We start from the raw sequence: 7,500 nt of genomic DNA, 5'->3' as shown, positions 1-7,500 counted from the left end.
GGTCCCTCCTTTCTTTGTCAAGTGACTTCTCGGACAAGAGGTCGGAGTAGAAAGACCGCACAACGTCAAGAATGCCCTCCTTCTCCTCCCTCAGGACACCCCCAGCGTCGCGCAAGCCTCTCACCTCCTTAGTATCTACCGAGTTCCTACAACTCTGAAAAGGGTCGGGCGAATGGTACTTCCCATAATCCCTCTCCAGAATCAAGGAAGCATACCGGTCATACCGTATCTCCCTCATCCGAGCCTTCACCCGGGAGATCTCCCCATTGTCTCCCTGTCCAGAGATCAGGAATCCAAGTTTTCTCCTCAGTGCCACGTAGGTGTTCTCTTTTAAACAATTGTTTCTGGCTACGAGGCCCTGGAAAAAGCTCCGGGTCCTCTTCTTCAGTATCTCCCACCATTCAGACCTACCCCAACCTGCCTCCAAAAGTGTTTCCTGGGTTTCAAAAAAGTCCCTAAAAGACTGTCTTATCACCTCCTCTTCTAGGAGCTTAGAGTTCAGGCGCCACAGACCCCTACCCTTCCGAAGGGACTCCGAAGCATTCAAGGACATAGATAGGTAAACGTGATCGGAAAACTCTACCGGCCTCAGCTCTGGAGCCGAGGTTTTCGAGCTCTCCTTAACAAAAACCCTATCTATCCTAGACCTACAACTACCTCTGAAGTAAGTGAAACCCGTGTGGTCCGGAGAATGGCGAACATGAACATCCACCAGACCAGCCTGTCTAACCATACTATTTAGAAAAATGGAGTCATAGCCCAACGTAGTCTTTGAACCTCCCCTGTCTTTTGTCCTAGTAATGGTGTTGAAATCACCTCCAAAGACTATCTGTCGGGCCGAAAAAAGATATGGCTTTATCGCCCTGAAGAGGCACTTCCGATCCCACTTTGTTTGTGGGCCGTAAATATTAATCAGCCTCAGGTCGTGCCCCCTCAGATTGACATGCAACACCATGCACCTACCTACCTCAAGCTCGATAACTCGCTGAATGGTTATCATGCCGGTAAAAAGTACCGCCAGCCCACCGTACGGCTCGGCCGCAAGAGACCAGTAGGAGGGCCCCCGCCTCCACTCTCTCTTTGCTTTGTGTATGTCAGCTAGCTGACTCAACCTGGTCTTTTGCAAAAATAAAAAATCAACCTCAACCGTGTCGAAAAAATCATAGGCCATGTAACGAGCACGCTCGGAAAGGATAGATGCCACATTAATGGTGGCAAATCTTATGGGCTGGGAAGCCATCCTTCAGAGTTATGGACAGTAGTAACAACTCACTTCTTTTTTATTTTCCTCTCCGAGTCCTCATCTGAGGACCCGAAACGTTTATAACTTAAACCTGCTGGAAGGGAAAGTCCCTCTACCAGGACTATCTCCTCCTCTGACCGGGGGATAGCCCCTAACTTTGCTATCTCCCCTACTGACCCGCCAGGATCATTAATCTCCCGTTCCCCGTCCCTCCCCTTCTGGCTACCCTGATCGCCAGACGGGTCAGAAGAAACACCCTGAGGACCTACGATGTTATCAGGAAAGGGACCTATAGGGCCTAGTGGAGGGTCTTCCACTCGTAGAACAGGGACCGTATCCCCCCTTTCAGATACCCTCTTCACTCTCACCAGACCCTTCACAGGAGACTCTTCCTCAACGAAACTACCTGTGGGGTGGGCCTGTATTTTTAAACCTGCTGCCTCTTTCCCCTCAGAGGCCTCCAGAGACACTTTCATGTTATCTTTCAGGAAAGATCGTGCCGTTGTTTTTATATTTTCAGATTTTTTTTTAACCTTTGCTATTTCCCCCAATGACATTTCTCTTGACCTCCTTGACTTTTGTTTTTTCCTGGTTGCCCTTTGAACTAGCTCTCCCCCTGCCTCTCTCACAATTTCCCCTTCGTCCATGCTCTCCTCGCTACTAGTGAGAAATTGAAACTTGTTGGATAGCACCACTACCTCCTTTTCAGCATGTTTTTTCTTACCCCTGGCTTTCCTCGGTTTTGACCACTCGACCACCTCACCTGTAGGGCTCTTAACCACCTCACTTGCAGGGCTCTCAACCACCTCACTTGTAGGGCTCTCAACCACCGCCACAACCCTTGGGGGGAGGGGGGAAGGGAGAGGGGACTGCGAAGGGGGGAGGTCTCTTAGTACTGCCAGTTCCCTCTGTTCCACCCTGCTCTCCTCATTCTCCACCACCTCCATCACCTCTACCAATTCTGCATCCGTGTATCCCCCATTATGCGCCGCATGGGGGCACCTACTGAAGGGGTGGCCGATGACTCCACACAGGTTACACCTGATCTGACTACACGATTTTGTCTCGTGTCCTGTATCCCCACAATGCCCGCACTTTTGTTGGGGGCAATTCATGCTGAGGTGGGGGAAATCCCCACACTTGTGGCACATCCTCGGCTGACCCGGGTAGAAGCACTGGATCCTATCGCGGCCAATGAAAGCCGCTGAGGGCAAGTGCACCAGGCCAGCCTCCGTGCTTTTGAGATCTACCGTGGTGGACCATCCGCCACCCCAGACCCCATGGCTTGGATCCGGCACTTTGACTAAGGGCGATGTTATCATGGCGTATCTCCCAATCCAAAACCTCAAGTCTGCCGCAGGAATCGATTCATTCCTTACAAGGATTGTGACCTTCTCCTTTTCTTGCCGGGTAATTGCTAGGGCCCTAAAGCCCGTCCACGGATCCCTCAGCCTACACCCACCCCACCGATTCCAGAAGGCCTGTAGCCCCTGGTACGACATGAAGCTAACGTCGTATTCGGCTGTATTGACAGGGTGGATGCAGGCGAAGAGATCCGCCGGGACAAACCCAAAGGTGTGCAGGAAGTTCTTTAAAAAATCAGACCTGTTGGGGGGATCTTTCCCCATGAACTTCAGTTGTACTACATTCCGTCTCCTAAAGGGTTGAGCCCCTATTGGCCCTTGCGACCTGGGCGTGGCGTTAGCCCCTCCCCCCAGGGAGCTCGGGCCCGCTACAGCCCCAGCGTATGATTTTAAACCGGGCAATGGGCTTGGATCTTCCACTTGACCTCCTCCTTCTGACTGGCTTCTGTCACCAACAGTGCTAGGTTCAGGACCCCTTACCTCCTGCCGGGACCCAGACCCCCCTTCCCTGGCACGAGGTGCCAACTGCTTACCATCCCCCAGAATGCCAGGCATGGACTTTGATGCCTTCTCTATTAGTTCTGCCGCCCTCTTTGCCCTGTCTGACACGACTAGTGGGCCAAAAATTGTCTCAATGACTCTTTCTTGAACTGCGCTGGGACCCGCATTGCTACTCATTATAACACTTTTGTCCCCCACCACATTTATTTTCCCAGCCTTGGGTACGCCACCTTGGGCTGTCAGATTCGCTGTGTCATAGGTACCAACGTCAGTGCCCCCCACACACACACCGCTCGCTGACACCTTATTCTCAACTTTTGCAGCATCCGAATTGACATTGACAGCATTAACACTTATAACATTTCCTACTGCTACCACAGTACAATCTGACTTAGACGCACTGGCACCGATCACTGGGCTTTGGCTGTCGCTCGGCTGCGCTGCAGGGGAACGCGCCACCACTCCGCAACGAGCCTCTGCCCCGACCTTTGAGCCAGCTTTTGCATCCATACTTAAACCAGTACTGTTACATGTTATAGCATCCGAACTGACATTGACAGCATTATCACTTATAACATTTCCTACTGCTACCACAGTACAATCTGACTTAGACGCATTGGCACCGATCACTGGGCTTTGGCTGTCGCTCGGCTGCGCTGCAGAGGAACGCGCCACCACTTCGCAACGAGCCTCTGCCCCGATCTTTAAGCCAGTTTTTGCATCCACACTTAAACTAGTATTATTACATATTATAACATCCGTATTGACATTGATAGTATTTGGGATAAGAGCTACGTTTAAACTCACCGGTCTCCGGGCGTCCGGGTACTCACATCCAGCTTCTCCAGGCAAGACTCCAGGCTGCCGGGGGTGCATCATGCTCCCTTCCCCAGGGAACAGTGCCGCACTACCCTCGGGTCCGCCTTCCGTTTTCCCCGGGCCCTTCACAGACTTCTGCTCCCCCTCCATAGCACGGATGGTCTCGTACAATCCACCGTCCTCACTGTCCTCCTGGGCCACGACTACCTCGTTTGGAGGCAATGCCGCCGAGTCTTTTAGGTTTGCAGTGTCCATGGCGGCTCTCAATGCTTCCAATAGATTTACCTTCACCTTTACAGCCTCCATCAGGTCGTCTATCTCAGCCGAGATGATCACACGGTCCCGGCTATACGCCCGGTTTCTTTTCTTCTTCTTTTTTGCGATCATCCGCTCCAATCCTTCTACCTCTGCTTCCAATACTCCGATCCTGGCCTCGGCGTCCGTCTCCTCCTGCTCGCTGTCCTCTGATTCCGGCAGGCTGACGGTCGCCGGGTCTATCGGTTCCTCCGGCTTAGTATCCAAATCTGCGCTTGTCTGCAAACATAGTTTACCTGCCGCCTTCCTCCCCGTACCTAGTTGCACCACTAGGCCGGTTCCCGGTTCTTGGCCCCCGATATTAATCTTCATACGGGGCGGCTCAAGGATGGCAGGTTCACACGCATCACTCTGTACGCTCGTCTGCATACTTGGTTTCCCCGTACCTAGTTGCTCCACTAGGCCGGTTCCCGGTTCTTGGTCCCCCGTATTAATCTTCATACGGGGCGGCCTCCGCACGCCCGTCTGCATACTCAGTTTCCCCGTACCTAGTTGCTCCACTAGGCCGGCTCCCGGTTCTTGGTCCCCCGTATTAATCTTCATACGGGGCGGCCTCCGCACGCCCGTCTGCATACTCAGTTTCCCCGTACCTAGTTGCTCCACTAGGCCGGCTCCCGGTTCTTGGTCCCCCGTATTAATCTTCATACGGGGCGGCCTCCGCACGCCCGTCTGCATACTCAGTTTCCCCGTACCTAGTTGCTCCACTAGGCCGGCTCCCGGTTCTTGGTCCCCCGCATTAATCTTCATACGGGGCGGCTCAAGGATGGCAGCACTCGGGCCAGTTCCGGGGTCCACATCCATTTCCCTGTCCAGGGCAGACTCTGCGGTCAGTCCGTCGCTTTGCAGGTTCCTAGCTCCGGCCAAGCTGGTATTAGGCCTCACGCTAGAAACCTCTTCCATACTGGGTGATTTAGGCCCAGAAGCCTGGGGGCTCTCCACCACTCCTCCCCCAGGATCCTCCATCTATAGCTGGGATCAGTATCAAAGCTAAGTCCAGTTGCTGAGCTCTCCAAAACACGTCCTACCTCAGCGGCTGCTGGCACCAGACTTGCCCTCCAATGGGTCCTCGTTAAAGGATTTAAAGTGTACTCATTCCAATTACAGGGCCTCGAAAGAGTCCTGTATTGTTATTTTTCGTCACTACCTCCCCGAGTCGGGAGTGGGTAATTTGCGCGCCTGCTGCCTTCCTTGGATGTGGTAGCCGTTTCTCAGGCTCCCTCTCCGGAATCGAACCCTGATTCCCCGTTACCCGTGGTCACCATGGTAGGCGCGGAAAGTACCATCGAAAGTTGATAGGGCAGACATCCGAATGTATCGTCGCCGTCACGGGGACGTGCGATCGGCCCGAGGTTATCTAGAGTCGCCAAAGCGGCCGGGGGCCGGCGGGCCCGGGCCGAGGCACGGAGCACCGCCGGGGCGCCCCGGATTGGTCTTGGTCTGATAAATGCACGCATCCCGGGGGGTCAGCGCTCGTCGGCATGTATTAGCTCTAGAATTACCACAGTTATCCAAGTAACTGGTGGAGCGATCAAAGGAACCATAACTGATTTAATGAGCCTTTCGCAGTTTCACTGTACCGGCCGTGTGTACTTACACGTGCATGGCTTAATCTTTGAGACAAGCATATGCTACTGGCAGGATCAACCAGGTAGCTTTCCCTCCAGGAATGGGGGGGAGCTGAGGGGGTAAGCCTCTGGGGAGGGGGGGCGGGCGGCGGACCGGCCCCAGGGAGGTGAGCCGGGGCTGTCGCCACCGGCCTCTCGCGGGGGGCTGGACCGTCCGCTTCGCCCCACCCTCCCCCCGGCCCGCTCCCGCCGCCTGGCTCAACCTCGGTTCACCTCAGGGAGGCTCCGAGGGCCGGGCGGGGGGCGGGCCGGGCCCGCGCTGGCGTGGGCAGCTGCCGGGCGGCAGCGGTGGGGGACGACGGGTCAGCAGGGGGAACTAGTGCGCTCCGCCGGGGTGGACCCGGGGGGGTGGCAGGGTCGGGCACGCCTCGCGGTGCCGAGGGCGCCCGCCCATCCCCAGCCCGGGCTCCGGCCGTTTCGGGCGCCTGGGGGTCGGGGCGGGTCCGGGCAGACTCTGCCGCGGGGAGCGGCGTCCGGCCTCTCCCCGGCGCCGGGGAGGGGGACGGGCCTCGAGCGGCCGCCCTTACGGGTGGGGCCGGTCCGCTTCCGGGGCGGACGGGAGGGTGGCGGTCGCGCCAGCGGCGGGACCCCCCGGGGCCCCGCCTGGCGACCGTCCCTCCCCGCCGGGAAGCGGGGTGCCTGGTCGATCGGAGAGAGTCGACTCGCGGGGGACGTCGACGCGGGCCGAGAGAAATCCTCCCGAGGGAGAGAAATCGCTCGCCGCTCAGAGTCCCGCTCGGAGAATCCCAAAGCGCGTCTTATTGCGTTTGCCCCGCGCGCCAGTCCGGGGGGCCGGGTTCGGGACGCGGCCGGCCCTCCGGAACCCGGGGTCAGCCCCGGCGGCCGAATCCGTCCTCATCGGGCCTTCCGCCCTGGATCCCCCGGCCCGGGGGGTGGCCTACGACGCGGCAGCCGCGAGGGGGTGCGAGCGAAAACCGACGGCTCCCCGGCGGTCGGGGAGGTCCCTGGGCCTTTTTCCCAGATTTGGCCCCCGGGGGCCCCTGGCTCCGGAGGTCCCCCGGCCGGCGGGGAGCCTCCCGGCGGGTTCCCCGGTGGTCAGGGAGGTCCCTGGGCCTTTTTCCCAGATTCGGCCCCCGGGGGGCGCTGGCACCCTACGAGCCTGCCCGGCTTGTGCCCCTTGGTCTTTGAGTCTTTGGGGCCTCACCCCTGCAAGGCATTCGGGTTGACTTGCCTAAGACTCCCCCCCGGCCAGCCCAGTGGAGAGAGAGAAATCGCTCGCCGCTCAGAGTCCCGCTCGGAGAATCCCAAAGTGTGTCTTATTGCGTTTGCCCCGCGCGCCATTCAGGGGGGCCGGGTGCGGGACGCGGCCGGCCCTCTGGAACCCGGGGTCGGCCACGGCGGCCGAATCCGTCCTCATCGGGCCTTCCGTCCTGGATCCCCCCGGCCCGGGGGCAGCCAGACGCGGAAGTACAAACCGACAGCTTGGCCGGGAGTGAGAAAAACTGCTGCGAGTGCCTGGGAGAAGGTGCCTCTGGGCGGCTGGCTCCGTCGCGGACTCGGGGAGAAGCCTGCCGCTGCAGCTGCAACTCACCCTCACCCTAACCCTAACCCTAACCCTAAGTCCGACGCGAAAGTACAAACCGGCAGCTTGGCCGCCCAAGTACAAACCGAC

The sequence above is a fragment of the Mixophyes fleayi genome, unplaced genomic scaffold (genome assembly GCF_038048845.1).
Source record: "Mixophyes fleayi isolate aMixFle1 unplaced genomic scaffold, aMixFle1.hap1 Scaffold_29, whole genome shotgun sequence".
Classification (NCBI taxonomy): Eukaryota; Metazoa; Chordata; class Amphibia; order Anura; family Limnodynastidae; genus Mixophyes; species Mixophyes fleayi.
Note: the sequence above shows the minus strand (reverse complement) of the source record.